The sequence below is a fragment of the Euprymna scolopes genome, chromosome 14 (assembly GCF_053919585.1).
Source record: "Euprymna scolopes isolate OS-2025 chromosome 14, ASM5391958v1, whole genome shotgun sequence".
NCBI lineage: Eukaryota > Metazoa > Mollusca > Cephalopoda > Sepiida > Sepiolidae > Euprymna > Euprymna scolopes.
Window position 1 is genome coordinate 103,508,794 of NC_136495.1, and position 23,694 is coordinate 103,532,487.

A 23,694-nucleotide genomic window follows, 5' to 3' on the forward strand; every position below is an offset into this window, starting at 1 on the left:
ACGTATAACAACACGTAACTCCTGATGTCAAATAATAAACGTGCAAACCTCTTTTCGCTGACAGGTTCAAAATCAATGTATAAACAGATCACCCACACCAAATTTCCTATACTATTTACAGTTCCAGTAACATTATTACTCACTTTAATTATTTCAGATTTATACCCTGTTGTTAAAATAGTTTTTAATAATTTTTCAATAGGGCCTAATGCAATCTTTCCCTTTTTTATCTCCGTTTTTTAATCCCATTTTGTTCCTCTTTTTAGATAGCTCGCAACTTTTTATACTTTTTTTTTAAAAAGAGCCCCCTTTTTTCTTTTTTAATTTCTTGCCAAACTTTCCCATTGTTCTTTTTGGTGTCAAGAGGTTCTAGATCGCCTGAGGAAGTATATTTAACTGAAACAGATCGCTATTTGTAGCTACTATATGTAACTGTTTACCATCAAATAATAAAAAAAAATATTTTGCTATTGTCATTGGCGTACTATTTAACAACCTCGTTGTCTACATTATTCCCGACTTTTGAACACCTCAAACCTGAATATATATATATATATATATATATATATATATATATATATATATATATATATATATATATATATATAATGAAAATTACAATTGAATTTACCAAAATGATCCAAGATGGTAAAATTAAAGTAAATTATAAATATTAAATAATTAATATTTATAAACTTATCTCAGCCAGATATAAAAGCTCGATAATACCAAATAGGAAATAGAGCTAATAATATGAACAAACATTTAATGAAATATGTTAAGAAACTCTTTGAAATGAGTTAAAAACATATTTAATTTGAAAAGGAAAACAAGTGTGGTTTATCTGTTCCTGACGATGAATCCGGAAAAGTGGAAAGTACTCGAAATTATGAAAAATATGGCGATTACGTCGGAAATTCTGGTCTAAAGTAGGGGCACATGTTTGGAAGTTTGGGCGGATAAAAAGTAGAATAAATATACAAAGAACGTCCGTGTTATGTAATGAGATTTGTTTAAGAGAAAAATGCTGTCTACATCTATAGAAATATACACACAATTAACTACATTCACAAAACCATATATATATATATATATATATATATATATATATATATATAGTGAATACATGGAAAACTTGTATGTTCCAAAGTTTATGATGTTGACCATCTTACATTTAATCCCTTTAATTATGTTGATATTAAAAATTACTGACTATATCTGATTCGTACCACAAAATCCATCACTAATTTATTATAAAAATCGATGAATCTAGTTTGCACTTTACTCAGTGGAAATATCAATAATCAATGCATCAAAATAATTTTTTATTAATTCAAAATGGCATAATGTAAATATATTTACAGCTTCTCTTCCAATTTTCGGATTTTAATCATGTCAAAACTCTTTTTATTTCCTTATGATAGATTGATTATTGATATTTGATGAGTTATGAACAAAATAAATTCATTAATTGATATAATAAGTAAGTGAATAGTTGTGTGCTACGCAACATATACAGGCAAGAATTGTAAATGTCTACTGAATTAAAGAAATAAATTTTAAGATTGCCAACCTCATGAACTTAGAAATAAAGATTTTGATAATAATTCATTTACTATATTGCTCTGTTATTACATTGAGCTTCTTAAATACGGATTGATGTATATATATGTATATATATGTATATATATATATATATATATATATATATATATATATATAATACTAAAAGTCTATGGATCTTGTATGTTTGCAATCAGATTTCCGGTTTTCAACATCCGGTTGCGCATGCGTAAATAGCAACGTCTTCAATCCGTTATTCCAATTCCGAAATTTATATATCGCTTTTAATACAAACAATTTCATTTAATTTGATCAAATAGTTATTCATATATACAAATAATACATAGATTCATTGATAATTAAAATATATATTATAAAATCTATTTATCTATGAATCTATTAATACTAGGAAATATTACCCTATACAATTTATGGAAAGAAAACACCTCTCACTTTCCCTCTAATAGATTTCAACACTCCTACTCCCTCTGTTTTCGTTACGTACGCGAGAAATAGTTACGTGTATGTGTGAGAGAGAGAAAAAGGGAGCGATGTAAAACTGGATAGAGTTATCCCCCTTAACTAATGCAGACCTTTTTACTAGAGGGCGTTATTACAAAAAAAATTATTTTTCTTCTTCCCATGTTTTTTAAAGTCGTCTGCTTACATTTCCAAACGGAAAGCTGAATCGGTAAATGCACACATTTCTATTACATTAAATAGTGTTTTCCTTTACACAATGGGTACTGAATGTTTGCTTAAATTAAATGAAAAAAGTTACATTTTATTCTCATTTTCTATTTAAAAAGCCATTATTAACATGTGGAGAGTGTTTTTTTATTATTCTGTACTTTCAACTAACAATTTCATTTAAAAGATGATATATCAAAATTTGAATTTAACTATAATAAGGATTATGATACATGTTCAGTGCATAAGTATGACCAACCACTTATAATTCAGTAACTGTAGTTTAAAAAAAAAACAATTATAATAAACAGAACGACTCATAGAAATCTATCTATATTCTTTTTTCATTTTAATATACTTTCATAGAAATGCTTCTGTTATGTAAAAAAAAAAACTATTTTCTTTATGCCACAAGTGTCACGCTCATACATGAATTCCATAGCTAATATAACGTACTGACCCAACGGGTCACGGGTGGTCTAGTATATATTATAAAGAAATAGAATATATTTATTTTAATTTGTTTTACATGGACATTTATATATATTGTTACAAGTAATTAGATGACTTTTCGGGTGCCATTGCTTATATAAAATACATTTATTTATATATATTTATGCATATTTATATATATATATATATATATATATATATATATATATATATATATATATATATATATGTATGTATACATATGATATCGCCTGAAGAGATACATATTTTGTATTCGGCTTAACGAATTAAACATATATATATATATATATATATATATATGAGAAAAATCCAAAATTGATATAAATATTTTCAATTAAAAAAAAAGGGTTCACACCTGCAAACTCACACGTTTGAACCCTACGGGTAATTAATACATATAATTGACATTAGGTTTTAGATATTATCTTCTGAAAATCTGTTGCATATTTATATATTCGCTTTCGGTAATTATTAATGTTTTAACTTTGATTTTCTGGGTATTTTTTTATTTCATGTGAGTGAAATTATTTTTACGTAGGCATGTATAAAATACCTCACACACGCACACACACACGCACATATATGGGTGTATATATATATATATATATATATATATATATATATATATATACACACACACACACATATATATATATATATATATATATATATATATATATATATATATGATATATATATATATATAAAACTAGAGGCAAGATCCGATGTTTCACGGCATCAAATGATGATTAATCACTATTTAACGCTCCGATATTATTAGTGTCATAAAATCAGTGAAATCGCCATATTTTTAATCAAATCGATTTCATTTCCTAAACCTCTTGTTGATAAATCGCAGTGCACAAAAAAAAAAAATCTTCGCATGCCTCCCCGCAAGGAAAGACTCATAACGCTTTGTAGTACATAAGTGCACTGTAGAGAAGCTTCTGTTAGTTTTATACTGGTATTTTTAATTAAAGTTTAAAATGCCAATATAAGGTATACTGATGTAATTGTGCTCAAAACAGAAACATTCATTTCGAACCAGCAACTGTCATATAAAATAAATTTCTGTTATTTTACGAGGGGCGTGCAATAAGTAATGCCCCTAACGAACTTCCCGTTGTCTGATTTTTCTGAAATTTTGCCTGTGCAATGATTTATATCTCTACGGGTTATGTGGTAAATTACAGCTCTGAACTAATTTTGGTTTCTGTTTTACAGGTTTTTGAACTGAGTCAGGTGTGAAATGGAGCCTGTTGAATGTCGAGCAGTGATCGGTTTTTGTATTTGAAAGGACGCACACCACTGGAGACTTTTGATGAAATGAATGAAACTTATGGTGATAATGCCCCATCATATGACCTTGTAAAACGCTGGCATCGTGAATTCAAACATAGCCTGAAGTCTGTGGAAACAGTTCCCAGACATGGTCGCCCTGTTTCTGTCATTGATGAGGCACCTGTCCGTCAAGTTGAGACTGCCATTTTGGAAGATCAGCACCAAATAGCCCCAGATATCAAGATTAGTACAGGGTCTGTGGAAACTATCATTCATGATCATTTGCATATGCATAAAGTGTCTGCCAGATGGATTCCCAGGTTGCTCACACCATTCCAGAAGTGATAACGCGTCGAGTTCTCTAGGATGAATTTGGAGATGTGCCAAGAAGATGAGTGAAAGTTTTTCAAAAGACTGATTACACAGGATGAAATTTGGGTCCATCACTATGATCTAGAGACCAAAGCCAAGTCAATGCAGTGGAAGCACTTTGACTCACCACCTCATAAGACGCCAAGGGTGCATCCCTCCGCTGGCAGGTCATGCTCACAGTCTTCTGGAACCAGATAGGAGTAGTGGTGACAGATTTTCTTGCAAATACAGGAGCCTATTATGCTTCACTTTTGAGGAAATTAAGGGAAGCTGTCAAAACCAAGAGGCGGGGCAAGCTCAGCAAATGTACCCTCCTCCTGATGGACAACAATCCTGTCCAGAACTCGCATGTTGCCAGATCAGAAGCACGGGCGTGTGGTTATGAAATCCTCCCCCATCCTCCCTACTCACCTGACCTTGCCCCCTCTGAATTTTACCTCTTCCTAGCCATGAAGTTGTTTTTGAAAGGAAAGCGTTTCCCAGATGATGCATCCTTGATTTCTGAAGTCACGTCGTGGTTGGAGGACCAACCTGGAGTGTTCTACGAAAACGGTCTCCAGGGATGCATCAAACGATGGGAGAAATGCATAGCTCTGGGTGGTTCCTACTTAGAAGAAAGACTAATAACTGTTCCAAGTTTCGTTACTCTACTTCTATGGGAAGTGGGTCAGTGGCATTACTTATTTCACGCTCCTCATATATAGCTGGTCTTATTTTAAAAGCCCTGCAAATTTCACGTAGTTTTGTCTCCAAGAACCAAAAGATCTAAGCATTTTAATATTCAATTTGGCTACAAGTATATATATGTATATATAGGAGATAGATAGAAAGAGAGAGAACGATAGATAGATAGATAGATAGATAGATAGATAGATAGATAAATAGATATGTCGTATATTCATAATCCAGAGACTATTTTTGCCACTTTTTTCACAGCGATAAAATGATTCACTCTTTTTCATTTTTCCTAGTTAAGCATATGGACTACAAAATATTGGTATTTTCCCCAAATATCTAGAGATGGTGGATGGGAGACAACAACCTGCTGTTATAGTTTCAAATTATCTGAAATAACAGAACGGGGAGATTTAATTCCAAATACGTCTTATATATTACACCTCCCCTCTTTGGTTTTGATACATGAAGGAAATTTCACAGTTGATAAGGTATAATTGATAATTGGGGTATTTCTATATATCCTATTTCAAAATTAGGGGAGATATAATATATGAGAAATATTAGAATTCTCTTGCTGTTACTTTTGTCTTTACTGACCATTCGACACGATAGCAGCAAGCTCTAGTCTTAGTCTCCCCTCTCTCAAGACCATGTCTTGTAGCGAAAATATAATATATATATATGTATGTATATATATATATATATATATGTATATATATATGTATATATATGAATATATATGTATAATTATATATATATGTATATATATACATACATATATATATATATATATACATATATATATATATATATATATATATATATATATATATATATATATATATATATATACCTCTGTTCATCCACATGGACTCTTTGTGTGTTTACTTGAATCTTATATGATGAAATTATATGGTCGAATACCTTCTGTTTTTTGCTCACAGTTTTATAAACATGCACAAAATGTAAACGGTTTTCTAAATAAATTTTACAATGGGAAGAAAAGATTTACATTCTAACTCACGCATTACTTCTATGTATTCAAGTGGCATATTACATTAAAGATTTATTTTTATATTTGTCGGAATAATTTGTTTCATTTTTATATCAAGAAATATTATTTGAAGTTGATTTATTTACATTTTCTATTAAATAAAAATTTAATTTAATTGAATTGCAATATTTATAAGACAACACCAATTGTCAGTAAAAGCATGCATTTTATTCCTCCATAAATACAACATGCTATCTACTTTCGGGAAAATTGTAAAAAGTTAAAATATTCGGGGTATTATATATATATATATATATATATATATATATATATATATATATATATATATATATATATATATACATATATAATGGAATAAACATCTTTCACGATAAGATATTTCAACATGGTAGCCACGTATATATATGGAGAGAGACACACACAGTGAAGGAAAAAAAGTGTTCATCTTATAATTGATTATATAAGATTAATCTGAAAGAATTTTCACAATGAAAGCGTGTTTATGATCAATGACTGCATGATAATCGTAGACAGTTTCAATTATTACTTTTTGATAAAAAAACAATTGCTTGTGTAAATCGATTTGCCTCGTTTTCAAGATACGATTTATATCTAATATTGAGTGCTTCTTCTCTTATATATCGAGATTGAGCTGGAGTTGTCACACAATGGCGTGGGAATATTGCATCAGTATTCATTATGCACAAATTCACTGATAAATATAAAATTAGAAACGCTTACTAGAAATTATCTGGTAGTTTTGAAGGGCTGTCTTCACAGAGGTTAGTGAGGGCAACTTGTCCTTAAGATAATTTCCTTAAAACTAAAATTTGAATGACTATTCAAAATAGCATTGTACTTGAAACTCAGATGAGAGTATTTCGTTATTCATTTTCCACACGGGCTACACCAAAGCATTGGTTCTCATTTGCCAAGTAATGTTACGTCCAGCAATATGCTCAGTTGTTCAATTCGGTAGATTAACATTACTGTATTCATTTTTACTAACTTACTCTTTTTGAATAAAAGATACATGTAAGAGAACACTGTCATATATATATATATATATATATATATATATATATATATATATATATATATATATATTTGTATATATATATATATATATTTCTACGATTCTAATATATATATATATATATATATATATATATATATATATATATATATATATATATATATATATATATTAGAATCGTAGAAATTTCCAGGTTAGTATCTGGGGACACCACATTAACTCACTTGGAGAGATGCATCCCCAGTCTTCGTTAAGACATTCATCTAGGATGAGTACAAATCTGATCTACAAAAACCTACGGTTCAATATATACTTGGTCCGCTCAGTCATCTGCACCGACAAAGTTTCACCACTACACAGTCTTTACACTATAAACAAATCATCTGATTTGTGTTGATTTTCGAGCAACTTAGTTGTTTGGTCGGAAGCTCCTACCTCGAAAACGACGGAGGTGTCCATCACACACACACACTCACACACACACACACACACACACACACACGCACACACACACACACACACACATATATATATAGTAAGTTAAAAATATATATGGCAATTAGGCTACACAGAATATTCCGCGTTTCATTCACGCTAGGATTCATCAGGCATAATCTTGATGAATCTTAGCGTGCATGAAACGCGGAATATCCTTTGTAGCTTTATTGCCACTTTTTATTTTATAACTTACTACCTATCTCTATCTACGTATTGAGCACTGTTGAAGTAAATACTTAAAGATTACGCATAAATGTATACTTTCGTATATTAATTAAATAAAGTTGTCATATATATATATATATATATATATATATATATATATATATATATATAATGGAGAAAAGGTGGTTACTCCAGATATTTGATGTTAAGGAGCATTAAAATCAATTGAGAATTACATAGATATTCTAAAGATTTCGAATTGATATCTATTTGATATTTTTTTTAAATAATTTTAATATTTACCTCTGTAACCCCTTTTATTTTTTTATAATACTTCTAAGTAAGAGAATGTATAATACGTTTTCTAACCATAAAATATACCAGCAAATAGCATTGCTACTTCTGTGTGTTGTGTGAACTTTAACATATAATACTGTGAAGTCTTATTATGTTTTTGGATTTAGGGGATGAGGACATGTTATTCTTATTTTTTGGATTCTTTTGACAACTGCTCCTTTCATGATTGTGATTTTTACAACGATTCGTTCCATGTTACTTCTGACATAATCCAAGTTCATCTTGTAGAATTCAGGAATGTTTTTGTCGAAATCGGAAACTTGGACGAATTTTCGAACAGAACACCATGCCCCTTGTATTTGGAAACAAAATACATTGTTAAAATGGTATTTTCCTGAATGATTGAATGTTTAATTTTCAGTGTAAGCAGCCTAGAAATAAAATTTGAAATTGCTTGGGCCCTCAATCAAGCCGTGTCTGATGGAAGCACAGGTGTTTTGAGGAGAAAATCTTCATTTTTGGGGTCACTATTCGTTAATTACTGGCAGCGACGAGGGATAGATTCTTTTCTTGCAATTTAAATTAAATCAATATTTTTTGTAATATTTGTTTTATTTTTACTTTCATATTGTAAGCGTCTTTACTAGTGAAAACTACCGATTGCAATTTTATATTTTTGAGTAATTAGTCTTTTTATATGCTTACACTACAAATGCAATCAGACCATTAGATTAAACAGAGTTTAATATACTAAACGTGTCGTAATACAGGGTGTCGTAAAATACACTGATGGGTAAAAAAATTCATATCTTTCTATTTTTTAAAAAAATTCTCGTTTGTTTTTTTTGTTTTTTCAGATCATCTAGAGTAATTCTTCCAAGGTCATCATGAGCCGTTACACAATGGAGGAGCGGCTATTTATCGTAGAGTCGTATTTTCAGTTGAATGAGTCAATATCAGAAACTCAAAGAAATGTTTTTTTATAAAAGCTATGGTGGCTCGAATTCAGGAGCAAAGGTCTATACGTGACCTCCCTTAATCTTGTAGCCAAGAAGTGATGAGAATCGTCAGAAATTAGCAGACAATGTGACCGAGGATCCAGCCACATCAGTAAGAAGGAGATCAAGACAAATCGGGGTCTCTCGATCATCGCTTCACAGGATGCTTCATGAAAAGCGAAAATTTCTATATAAAATTTAATTGGTGCAAGAGCCTCAGCGAAACGATTCGGAAAAAAGGCTGGAATACGCCATGCAATTCCAAAATTTGGCCAATGGCGATCCAAACTTTGTCAAGAACCTCATTATGTCCGTGTATACGCAAAGAAATCAGCCACAATAAACACCCTTAGAACAATATAGAGGAGGAAATTAAAGCCATAAGCCATGAAACAGTAAATGATGTGCTGGACAATGCCCTGCAGAGGGCACAAGAGTGTGAAATTGAAAATGCTGGATATTTGAGTTATATCATTTTTCATAACTAAAATTAGACCTTATGAAAATGATGCCCTAGAGTAAGGTGTACATAAAATAAGAATAGGTAGACTATGATATCTTACTATATCTGAAAAAAGCACGGAGATGCTCATCTACCTACATTGGAAAGTATAAATTAAATATTGAGGAAGGTAATCAAATTTTAAATTCGTCAGCTTCTTTTGTAACACCTTGTATATAATATATTAAATCCTTAATATTATTACATATAGCAAGACTGTTTACGGTCGATTTCTCTATTTAAAAATAAAATAAAGTATAGAAATTGTTTAGCTGTGTATTTGATTTTAATTTAACACACATTGGTTTACTTCTCACCAAATACACATATTATAATTTTCTATTCGTAGGAAATGACAGACTGTTTATCATGGATCTGTATTCATTTAGTACTGCATCTAAAAAGATGTACGGGTTTAAATGGGATTATATTCTAAGTATATAAACTAAGCCAATGTTTTCTATTAATTATGCGATAAAACATTGATGCGCGTTTTCAAATATTTATTACCAGCACAATCGTTTAAGAAAATATGTTTAATGATCTTGTTAACAATTGCATCAATGGAATGCATATTGCCAATTTAAACAAACAATATGAATATTGCCAAAATCCCGATAAAATATTTTGGTAGGAATGACATAAAAATAACTGATTAAAACTAATGGTATAACGAATGTATTCACTTACACAATAATATTTAATTACTCTCTTAAGTAATCAAATCATTTTTAATATACCATAGATATAATTATTTAATTTACTCCATAAGATATGCAATAAAAATATGAAAAGAAAAACGGTTACATTTGAATGATTATCCACTCATACAATTGATGCCTCATTTGTAATTAATAAAAACTCGACAGCGGACTCTTTCATATTTAATATATTGATGTTGGAAGTCTGTGGATATTTAGCGTAAATTGATCTGTCCTGATATTATTGTAGCTCTTTTGTTAAAACTGCAAAAGTATTTATCTAAGTTAGGAAAGACACCCAGCAAAGCCCGATCGTAAAATACGCATTAATATATTATCATTTACGCAAATTTCCAATATATTGTTGAAGTTTTTTTTTTATATTGATTGTTATATATCATTAAGTTGCGATTTCACACAAGAGAATATTTCCATACAACTTGTATGCATCAGCTTAAAGCAAAACCGAAATCTAAGCTTATGAACAGTGTTTATATATATATATATATATATATATATATATATATATATATATATATATATACTGAGTCACGGGAAACGAATGTTTTATAGAAAACAAAACTCTGCGAATATTTCAACAAAACTTTTATAATGTACATTAAAACACCTACTAAACTAGAGCCAGGATGATTTAAAAAAAAACATCCGTTTCCCGTGACTCACCATGTATGAGTTGAGTTCCTTTAACTAATCGAAACAGAAAAAAACATTAGCTAGAATCCTTGGTAAAAATTTATAAAAAGATGGCTTGAATGGCATCGAAACCGAGACCAAAATATATGAATAATTCTTGGTAAAATGATTTATTAAAAGAATTGGAAGGGCATCTATAATATAAAACTCTCTTGTCTGTTTAAATGTATGTGTGTGTGTTTATAAGTAAATATGTAGGTTTGCCTAACACTTTTGACAAAATCGAGAGATCTTCACGAGATCGGTACTCTTTTGAAGCTTGACGCTTCCGACGACAAATATCGAAAAAAAATTGGCAAAAACATTTATTCCTTTACCCTCAACCGGCCACTTTTCTACAATGAGGGGCCATTTTTTTCGCCGATATTTTCGAAAGTCAATCCCCTTTTTTGATTAACTAGCGTTAATTTAAACATGTGTCACTTCCGGTTTGGCTATGGCCGCAAAAGCAAAGATTTCACGTTTTTTTCACGTGCTTTTACTCTTTTGCGGTCCGGGTATAAGCCAGTCTGCCTTTTAACATTTTTTTTTTTTGCTCAACACACACTTGAAAACACCCGGGAAAAGCCGGGCATCCAGGCTAGCAGCAATTAAACGGCAGTCACTCGGTACGAAAAATAATGTAAGCGTAACACACAAAATAACACACACGCTAGCGTATTAATATATAGATAATAATAATAGTAGTAGTAATAGCAAATCAGCAGCAGTAGTAGTATAAACAGTAGTAGGGATATGAATTTAACTGAATTCATATTTAGGAGCAGTATATGTTCTTGCAGATTATTGAGACCATCTGTTAATATATCTGTTTTTATAAAGAGATGTAATAACGATAGTTTAAATTCATTAACTATTTCTAAAAGAGGAATATACCATTTAATATTCCTAATATCGCTCACTTATATATTTAAAATGTTCGCGCTATTATTTTAACTTAATTCCTATATGAATAAGTATGTCGAAATCACAAAAATATATTGACTGTGATTTCTATGCAAACAAATCTAAATTCGAGAAGCGCTTCCATTAAAATATCTCACCAATTAATTGAAACTTTTGCTTTCTTTAGCTGTCCTTCAAATATCCAATGATATTTTTGTTTATTTTCGTATTTAATGTAATTTCATTTTGTTACATGAGATTGCTACTTTTGATGTTCTAAATGGTTTTAAATGTTCAGATCCGTTTATGGATGAATGGAGTCAGATCTCTTTGTAGACATTCTGGCGCTGACAATTCGATTTCTTTTTAAAACCATATTCCGCACCGAACCTGTTATTAACTGTGCATTAAAACTTGTATGCTCGCATGAATCGACATTACAGTAATTATTATCAATCGATATTTATTGGTTCAGCGATAACAGCATCCTCTTGGTTCCTGGATGAATAGAAAATCGGACGTCATTCTCATGTGATGAGAGCAAAACCATTAATAAAACTTCGTCAATGTAAAACATTTTTTTCTAATCTTTAATCCTAAAGAGAATATATTTCGCTAGATGTTTTAACATATTTTATTTAGAAACACAGCGTTTCAATCAGTGTAAATATGTGTATAACGTTCATGAACCTTTCATTATAAAAAACAGTGAATAATCCTGGATATTTTCGGAGAGAAATACTATCCACAAGTACATAAATAACATAAAAGCTACCAGGCAAAAAGGGACGACACAACGTGTTTGTTCATTTCTTCCTCTAGATCGTTAGTAACTGGGTGACTTGACCTTGATCAGAATTGAATGAAGACCACCAAATGATTCACACTCCAATAATCTTATTGCTGTCTAACAGGATAAAATCGACCATTTTTCAATCAAAGCAGACGTTTCTTAGTTATAGTAAAGAATACGCCGCAGTGCATCAGAATGAAACTTCACATGCCTCCCGCTGTAACTTTATCCACATTTAATTGTATTATAAATCGCACTGTAGAAAACTTACAACGGATTTTATAAAATTATTTTTCATATATAATTGCCTGCATTAAATTTTAAACTATAAAATTCACGTATCACGGTAGAATTGTGTTTAAACAGAATTATTTATTTAGAATACGCCTCCATCTACTGTTCATTTTATATGACAGGCCTTTCAACTTGTGTCGTAGTGAAACCTCTCTAATGTACTTGGTATATTAGGCTGTAACCGGAGTTAACTCTGGTCAAATCCTATGACCTTCCTTCTATCGGATTTTTTCGATTATCTATATTTATTTAAATATTTCTGAGATGACTACCGGACAAATAGATTACCTTCGCTTACAATTTCATAAAAATCATCCAAACCGCTTTGTATTCAACACACAGAAAAATAATAGTTTCTTATAACTAATAAATAGACAGAATAGATTAGCTGGCTAGCTAGCTAGATAGATAGAGGGATTTAAAGATAAGTTCTAAAATCTGATCAACACTTATTATGCGATAGGGACCCGGGATACGGTGTCCCTTGTATACGTTTTTTCAGGTTACGACATGGAATATGATGTTTTCATTCCCCTTGATACTGTATTTACCTCACCTTACGATGTTATTTATAATGTTATTTGTTTATATACATGACTATTGTATACTGTACTGTATTTTATTATTATTTTTAAATGTCGTATGCAGGGGTCCTATTGTATATTTTATCCATTGTCATGAAATTGACTCGTAAGTTTGCAAATTTAATTATATATTATTCAGCTTTTTCCTTCCTTGGCTATTCCGTACCTTACGCTAGGCCAAATAAAATTTGGAAAAAAAAAGCTGGCTTTATAAACCAACCCTGGACAAGAATATTGTAGTGATATATGTTTAATTTTGCGTCATTTCCGAAGATATATATATATATATATATATATATATATATATATATATATATATATATATATATATATATATAGAATGTAGCACTATATACTATATTACTTTCGGATTATTTATTAGCACTAATTACTGAATCTCATTTTGGCCAGTTCTATACTGAGAATACAGAGGACAGTATTTTCATCGAAATTTTAATACGCTCATATTTATTGTGTGGTGTTTATTATGCCTTGAAAACTATTTTGTGCTATCAAAAAAAAAAAACAGCTTTATCAAAACAGAGTAGTTCATTAAATCTAATTTTCATTCCGTCGAATTTACACGGGTCATAGTAGTTAAGATAAATTATACGGTCCTTGATTGTTCCGTTAAAAAACTAGAGTTGGCACACGCTGTAATATATTATATACGCTACAATTTACTGAACAGTTTCATACTAAACCAGCCTTGGTGCTTGGTCTTGCCAGAGTGATTAAAGGTGTGTGCTGAGCAAAAAAAAAGTGGCAGAAAGCAGGCTGGCTAGAACCCTCTCCGTGATGAGAAAAAGAGTGTGAAAAAACGTGACTTCTTTGTCATTGTGTTCATCGCCAAACCGGAAGTGGCGAAATTTAAATTAAGGCTAGTCCATCGAAAAGAGGGTATAACTTTCGAAAGTATCGGCGAAGAAAAAACCGGCTCCTTATTGTGGAAAAGGTCAAAGTGCTATATAGGGGTTTCATTGAGAGAGTCTTAGAAAGGGATGCTTATTAAAAGCACAGTCTTAGAGAGAGAGAGAGAGAGAGAGTAAGAATCTTATTACAGTGAGAGATGTTGTAAGACTCAGAGAGAGATTAGTTGTAAGAGAATTGATAGATATTGGTCATGTTATAAGAGAGATTCTTATATATGAAAATGTTCATTCCTTGTTGTGTAGAATGGAAGAAGAAGAAAGCTCTTGGAGTGAAGGGATAGTGTTCAGACAGTTCGGACATGATGATGTTGAGACGTGTATGTAAAGACATATAACACAAATATATAATACAATTCCACTTTACCTTTCTGTAGGAATCATAAGACACAATACGAGCTTTACAAAAAACGCAATGGTTTATTTTTCACACGGCCGTGATTCCATCATCAAGAATTCAAAGTTTCACATTTTTTCTTGAAGTGACGTCTCGCTTCTAGACGTTGCCTGTCTCTGAGTTTTCTCACTGACTGACTAACTCTAACTCTAAAGTTTTTTTCTCTATTCCTAGAACTTTCTATTTTCCGTGACGTCATACACATGTTAAAACGTGTGCCTTCTTTCACGTGTCCTGGACATACGTGTCCAAAACTTTTCCTATTTCTACAAAAGGAGTTTTAACATATATTCAATATGTTAAAACATTTTCTTATAAGCTGCATTCTTTCAATTTAAAATTTCACAATAAACTTGATAGTTAACATTCTTTCCTTGAAATATTTATCTATTGTTTGTTTTACATTTTTAAATTCTCACACGTAATCTATTTCTACACCTAGATTACGAGGTTCGAATTCCTCCTATGCTATTTCATTTTACTTTTAACCTAAATTTTTCTAATTATTTTAATTTTTTTTCAACGTGGCATAATCCTAATGATTTTTATATGGCTTCAGCATGTATTCCCCTTGTTATACCCCTATTATATCTTATTTAAGCGAGTACGTATAATATAATGAAACACTACATTACTCGCGAAACAAAAGTTATGTTAGATGTTCATTTCCACTTTTATAATAATTATACGCAAAATAACAATATGTATCCAGGGTTTAATAAAAACTATTTGATACAGTCCTTTATAGTATTTGGATGAGTTTTGACATTATATTGCCTGCAATGAGGACTATTTCGGAGATATAAAATCACTAGCACTGCCCATCCTGCTGGAAATATTCTAAACATAAACTGCAATAGTCACGTGTATCTGCACACTATGGGAATGAAATGAAAAACTATAATTTATTTTCAATAATTTAGCTTCAATTTAAAAATATAGAAACGATCTTATATACAATGTGTCGATTAAATATTTGCCCTTCTTTGCGGCGTTTACTGATATAATGCATGGCGCCTTGCTTGAGCCACGCTAAGTTTTATATGGAGATTATTTATAAATTATATATATATATATATATATATATATATATATACATATGTATATATACATATACATATATATATATATATATATACATATGTATATATACATATACATATATATATATATATATATATATATATATATATATATATATATATATATATATATATATACATATAACAAGTGAAATAGCTTCAAGAAAAAAGCTCTTAAAATTTTGCAAACACAGACGCCAAACATAAATTCAATACGTTCAGACTACTATTATCTGTCGTTGGTTTTGCGCGTATTACCATTTTCGCGTGCATATTTTATCAAACGATCCTATATTAATTCCTGCAAGGGACAAAGTTAATATTATTTAACATATTTAACGGTTATAGAACGATGCAAGCTCGCTAATTGTTGTCTCCTATTTTTCTTCTTAGCGTTACCAGAACTTCTCTATACAAAACACAGCTTAGTTTTACTGCCATACTGAGTGCCTTCAATAAGTTTCCAGACTTTTGTGTACAAGCATTACCAATTGCCATGCACGCTTGACAATTCAGCATGTCTTTCATATACATCTCCTGAGATGACTAACCAACGTTTATGATTTCAGTTTAAAATAAACTGCTAATTAGGTATTTTAATACGCCCGGCTGAATCTCAGAGGTGGCGATTTTCAAACATGCATTCTGGACGTGACAAAATTTTAGAAATATGATATGCAATAACATTTCTTTCGACTTGAAAATGCAACGGATACATATAGAATGGTCTAGATTGCTTTTGGCCCATCCTGTATAAATCGAGCATGACTTTTGAATAGCATAAGTGTTTCATTGGAGGATAGTGCGAGGTGTGGCAGGAATGAGGAGATCAGAACACGAATGTTGATTGCTCAAATACATAATTTAATGGATAAGGGGAGACCTGTATCTATAGAGACAATACCTGCACAGATTGATCTCAGTGTGGGAACAGTTAAGCCAATTATTTGAGAGGGACTGTAGATGTCGATGATTTGTGCGAAGTTTGTCCCAAGGGTTCTTTAAAAATATCAGAAAGAAGGACGTTGCCATCGCAGCAGTGACAGGGTTGACCAGATCAATTCGGCGCCCGAGGTTCTTGGTATTTTGCTGATCTGTAATGAAATCTAGATCTAATATTATTAATCAGGAACCTTGAGAGAGTTTCCAGTGGAAGCATAATGGCTCTCCCAGATCAAAGAAGGCCAGACAGTGCAAATCCATCCAGAAACTTATGATCTTTTTGTATTTTGACAGCACAGAAATTATCCACATGTACTAGGTTTTCAATGGAAGGATATTCGACAAAATATACTTTTTTGGAGGTTTGAAGGAGGTTCAGGAAATGATTCCGTTGGAGCAGTCCAGCAATCTTTAAATCGGTGGCATTTCAACGGGAACAAGGCTCAAGTTCACAAACCATACTTGTAGGTTTACGTTGTAGGGTGCATTTCTATATGATCGTGTATATACAGTACTAAATAAAGGTAACTGTTTATATCGTACATTGTGATGTGTTTGAATGTAAATACGTGATACTAGTAAATGTCTGTCGCGTTCTTATCATAAAGCATGTGTTTGTAACTATGTCCGTTGTTTTACAGACTGTTGTCAAAATATCATGAGTATCTATTTTACGGCCCGCGATTCGTTTAGATATCGGTGCGCGCGTGTCAGAACATATAACATAACAGATACATTGACGACACCTCTGCTCTGCTATTGTTGCTTCTGGGTGAGCTGGAGTCTGTGTTAAGGAGCACACAAAACAGGAACTAAGACGATATGAGAGTGTATGTATATATTTAACTCCCAGGTATTCGTCATAACAGAGGAGTAATCGACGATCTTTCCTTAATGAAATGGATAGTCTGGTGGAAGATAAAAAATCCAGTGACGGTAAAATCCAAATGTAAATGTAAATTTTGACTTTTGTTTCCCTTTATTTTATATTTTATATTTAACTTTATCATTTTCTTTTTTTTTCTTCTCTCTCTCCTTTCTCTCCCCAGATCTTTTTTTACATATAGTTATGTCTCGGAAGTAGAGTGAAAAGCACATCTTATTTTTCTTTTATTAATATTATTTTTTCCTTGTACACATTTTTATGAATTTTTCCATGGATTTCTGCCTTTGGATTATTATGGGCCATCTTCTTCCAATTACGGGATTTCCTTGGATTTTACTTGTACAAATGGAAATTCTTTTAACTTTCTTGAAGCTTTACATTTGGATTTTACCGTCACTGGATTTTTTATCTTCCACCAGACTATCCATTCATGTGTAATCACTTTTTTCTTTACCATATTCCCTCTGCTTAACTTATTTTGTTTTCAAGTAAGATCTTTGACTTACTTGTTTTTCCATCAAATTCTTCTGCATGCAAAATCCGATCCCGCATTTTGCTAATTCCTACCCTCTGATGAGAAGGAAAGTATTTCTTCGAAACTCCGCGGATTAAGGACTATCCATTTATCTAGTGTTTCCTTTCCAGATTAAATATGGTTTTAACTCATTTCAAAGTCTTTTTTAACATATTTTATTAACTGTTTGCCCATATTATAAGCTTTATTTCCTATTTGGTTTTATCGAGATTTTATATCTGGCTGAGATAATTTTATGAATATTAATTCTTTAATATTTATAATTTACTTTAATTTTAGCATCTTGAATCATTTTGGTAAATTCAATTGTAATTTTCATTTCATTATATATATATATATATATATATATATATATATATATATATATAGAGAGAGAGAGAGAGAGAGAGAGAGAGAAAGAAAGAGAGAGAATGAATGATAAAGAGTTATATTCCACAATTCATGACGTTGGCCATCTTATAATTTATTCCTTTAATTCAGGTGACTTATACAATTCTTGACAGTATCTGTTACGAAGTGCAAAACAATAAGTGAATCTATTATGCCCTTAACTCATCAGAAGAAATAGCAACAATAAACCCGTATGTATTTTTAAAGGAATAACTTATAAGATGGGCAACATCATGAATTTTGGAATATAAATCTTTGTCATTTATTCTCTATATTGCTCTGTAATCACATTGAGCTTTTATATAAGAAAATATATTTCTACAAATATATATATATATGTATATATATAAGTATGTAAATAAATGTTTAGAGGTACAGAATTTGTATATAGTTTTAAATAAAATACTAGGCGGAAGTTTCTCGAGAGCTCTTTCGGCTATCATCTCGTCAGGAGTAAATCGATAGCGACCTAAATAATATTGTAACGAAAATAAAGAGTTCTATTGGGGAACTTATTAAATGTGTCAAACGTACGGGGACACTAATTAAATTTATTTACGTTTAAAAACGATTAAAATATTGGCACAACGAGGGAGAAAAAAAAAGCGGGAGAAAAAATTCAAAGTTCCCCAAAGAGAAACAATGCGTTTGATGTTTCTTTTTGCCGGCACAAAGAAGGTTGACGCACCGCGATAGAGACGACTTCCAAAATCTTTAAATGGTTTTTGGAGTCCGCTCTATGTAGCACCTCGAACCAATCTATTTTATATCTATCGGCACAGCACGGGTTGTCAACCAAATTCTGGCCAATAGCAGAGTCCAAGGCTGCAGGGGGAGGGAGACCACCAGACCCCATCCTCCCTTGTCTGATCTTCGATGGAACATGCTGGTTTATACGAGTCAAAAGGTGCAAGGATGTTCGCCCAACATAACCAGCATCGCACTGGCATCTAAACTGATATACAATATTACTATTTTGGATGTAAGGCAAACTATCCTTGCGGAAAGACGAAAAAGCAGGTATCGCAGTATGTACCAAACGCAAGGACACCGAATTGAAGCAGTCGTAAATACTTCTTCGAATCTGTTTGGAAATTCTATTACTCCCCTCCCCAATCCACGGTAATTTTAAATAAACCGGGCATTTCAAGGGTCCAAACTTTTTAGGGGATTTAATGTCCGCAACCTTTTTGAAAATACAGTCATCAATAAGGTCAACAGGATAACCATTATTGATGAATATTTCCATGATCTTATCGAGTTCAACATCTAATCTATTAGGCGAACAAATCATGAGCGCTCTATGTACCAAAGTATTAATTAAGCCGACCTTACGTGATTTAGGTACAAAAGACAACCAGTTTAGGCCAGTAAATGTCGGCTTTCTATAAATTGTAGTGAGAAAGCCCCCCCCTTGAGCGTTCGACAAGAACATCCAAGAAAGGAAGCGAATTGTCCTTCTCACTTTCCATAGTGAACTTAAGAGTCCCATGTAAAGAATTCAACCTATTATAAAATATCGACGCTTCACTTTGCGAAGGAAAAATAGCAAAAGTGTCGTCAACATATCTGAAATATGCAGTGGGTTTAGTTGTAGAATTAAACATAACGGATTCATAGTACCCGACGAAAATATCCGCTAAAGTTGGGGCCAACGGACTCCCCATTGAAACCCCGTAAAACTGACAGTATATAATATCACAAAAACTAAATTCCACGAAGTTCGTACACATTAACATGAGTTCAATAAGAATCTCTTTAGAAAACCGTGGAGCAGTCAGGCGACCATCATATAAAGCGTCGGCACATATGCGTATAGTCTCATCCAACGGTATGTTGGTAAAAAGACTAGACATCAAATGAGCACGTGAAAGACGTCTTTGCATTTGAATCCAACCCACGTACACCACCAACGAACCGAAAAGAATCTGGGATACAATGCGTGGTGTATAACTCACGCACAGGTTGCAGAATTTCCACAAGCCACTGAGCCAAAGAATGTTGTGCTGAACCAACCATTGATATAAGTATGTATATATATGTATGTATATGTCTACATATATATGTATATATATATGTATGTATATGTATGTATATGTGTATGCATGAATATATGTATGTATATATATGTATATATGTGTACATATATGTATGTATATATCTATGTATATATGCATATATATGTATATATATATGTATATATGTGTGCGTATATATATATGCATATATATATATATATATATATATATATATATATATATATATATATGTGTGGGGGGGGGGGTTCTTTTCCTTTCACCACCTATATTATCTCAATACATATATGCATGTATATATATATATATATATATATATATATATATATATATATATATAGTGGTGGAATAGTATAGTCAATTACTAGCTATTAAACAATTGCCCATTCTGTAGTCTTTATTTTTAATAGGTGATATATGGAAATAACATTTACAGATAATACGCTTACAAAGGATTTTTAATTCTGTAGATGTCAACAATATAAAAAAGCTCAGGCTTATACGAGTTCTGATCAATTTTTTGACCTAGAGTTTATTTGTTAGGCACGGCATATAGGCGATAATATATAAAAACAATAAAACTCCGTTGAAAGTATATGTAAATATGCTTTCTTAATCAGAGGTAACAAGCGCTACAATGTCTCCCACAAATGATAGACTGGTTCTACGCACCTTAAAATTATATAAATCTATTTGAGACTATAGATTTATGTGAGTACAAAGTGTAATTATTCGTACATATCGTTTCTTTTCTTAATTCTTAATTTTAGTATTGAGATGGCCAAAGAATCGAAAGAGATGTTACATCAATGGTACATATAAACGTATTATGGAAGCTATCTTGCAATTTACTGTGATATTTTCAACATTCTTTAGCAAATGCAAATAAACATTTATTTCAAGTAAATGAAAGTGAACAGTTTTGACATTTTTTCCTTGAAAGGTGTTACTTTTTGAATATGAATTCAGTTAGAAAACAACAGCATATAATGAAATTGAAAACAAATACGTGTTTACTTTGTTTTTTGTTTTTAACTATCTCGTTCTTATATCCAAGTTGTAATGTTGATATATGTAAACTAGGGAAACTTGTACATCATTAATGTAGTACGTTTACCTATTTCGCTGAGGAAAACAAACAAAAAAGATATAAGAAAGCACTGCGTGACTTTCTCGTTATTTATTTTATGTATATATATATATATATATATATATATATATATATATATATATATATATATATATATTTCTCAAGCGATTATGCTTTTCTGTTTCTATTATGTCATATTATAAGTCAAATTAGTATTTTTGTCCCCCATTATAATTGCTATTTGTTACGTAAGGATAATAAATCATTCAATTTGTTATGAAACCATTGATTCGTGATATTCTTTTTCGGACATTATCTATAAAAATTTATTTTGTAATAGATTTGTCAGGACAATTACTATGTATGGTCACTGCTCGACTAGAAATTGAACTGCAACCTAATATCCGTAAAACTGCAAATAAACTATGACAATACTGTACCATTGTACGCGTTGACACGCAGACATACGGCACTCAACACTGCAGAAGAAGAAGAATAAGAAGAATAAGAAGAAGAAGAAGAAGAAGAACAAGAACAAGAAGAACAAGAACAAGAAGTAAAAGAGGAAAAGAATAAAAAGGAGCAGCTTGTTGGTGACTGCATAAGAAACTGGCACTCGGCAAGTAAAAACCTCTTTATTATCTTAACGCCGATAGTGACGGAACAGAGCTGGCCAGTGTAGAAATTTCTGTTTTCATTGAAAAGGACACGTGTAGTCGTGTCTCTGAAAAATAAACTTATGTTTACAAAGGAATCGCCACTTATAATGGCCCGAGGGCTACTTGTAGATAAGATTTAATCAGTGTTTGGTAGTCAATTGAAGAAGACCAAGGCGAAAAATAGGAAAGAACTTCAACTCCTGATTTCAGCTTTTAAGAAAATAATTTTATCCCTTATTCACCCGGTAGGTGCGACTTCACACACGTCTGTGACATGTTTGTGATCCCGATTTTCTCGAACATCTTAAACCTCATCGTCAGTCCGTGCACACCTTCGTTTTTTTATTTATTTATTTTTTACTGTGACGTCACTTCAAACACAGCTTGGAATTTGCATGCAGCCACCATACGTATATCAGCGCTCTGTTAAAAAAAAGCACTTTCGAGAAACAGCGTGAATGGGGTTTTAATTGATGGACTCACTATTTATCTTATTGTAAATAAATCCATGAATACCTCGAAGGGAAGCCAAATGATGCGTCATAAACATCAATACCTGTGCCATGCAAAACACTACTTGAGTGTAGAAAACGTGTATGAATACCTTGCTATGCGTATAGTAAGTATATGTTTTACGTAGTGGGTTTGGCTCAAAACGCCAAATATCAAGGAGCAAATTTACTATATTTGAAAGCATAGATCCATATTTTAGTTGTCAATGACACTAATCAAGTTTAATTAAAATGACGTGCATGCCAATATTAACTGAATGTGTTATGTGTAATTACAAGAAAAGAGTCACCAAACTGTATACAAAGATATACATGTAAGTTTACTTAATAAGAATTAAAAATATAGCACGAATAAATTAAGTAGACGTTCCACAAATACATACTGATCACTACTAGGGAGTTGGTTCATGGGACTTAGCCTTACACGTCGTACTTATGGGACAATAAACATTTTACTCGCTTTTCTGATGCAATACACTGTTTACTTGAGACACTGTGTTGGTTTTATTGCATAATTATGTGGAAAGAGTCGTTCTCGTTTAATCATCGACGTTAAGTGATGTTTAGCCTGACCAGTAACAGATGGGTGGCAATTAGTTGGTAAGAGAACACTGCCATTTTCGGAGGAACTTGCATTCCATAAGGTATCCATATGCATTAAGCCTTCTCTTTTGCTTTATCAGTCTGGTTGGGATG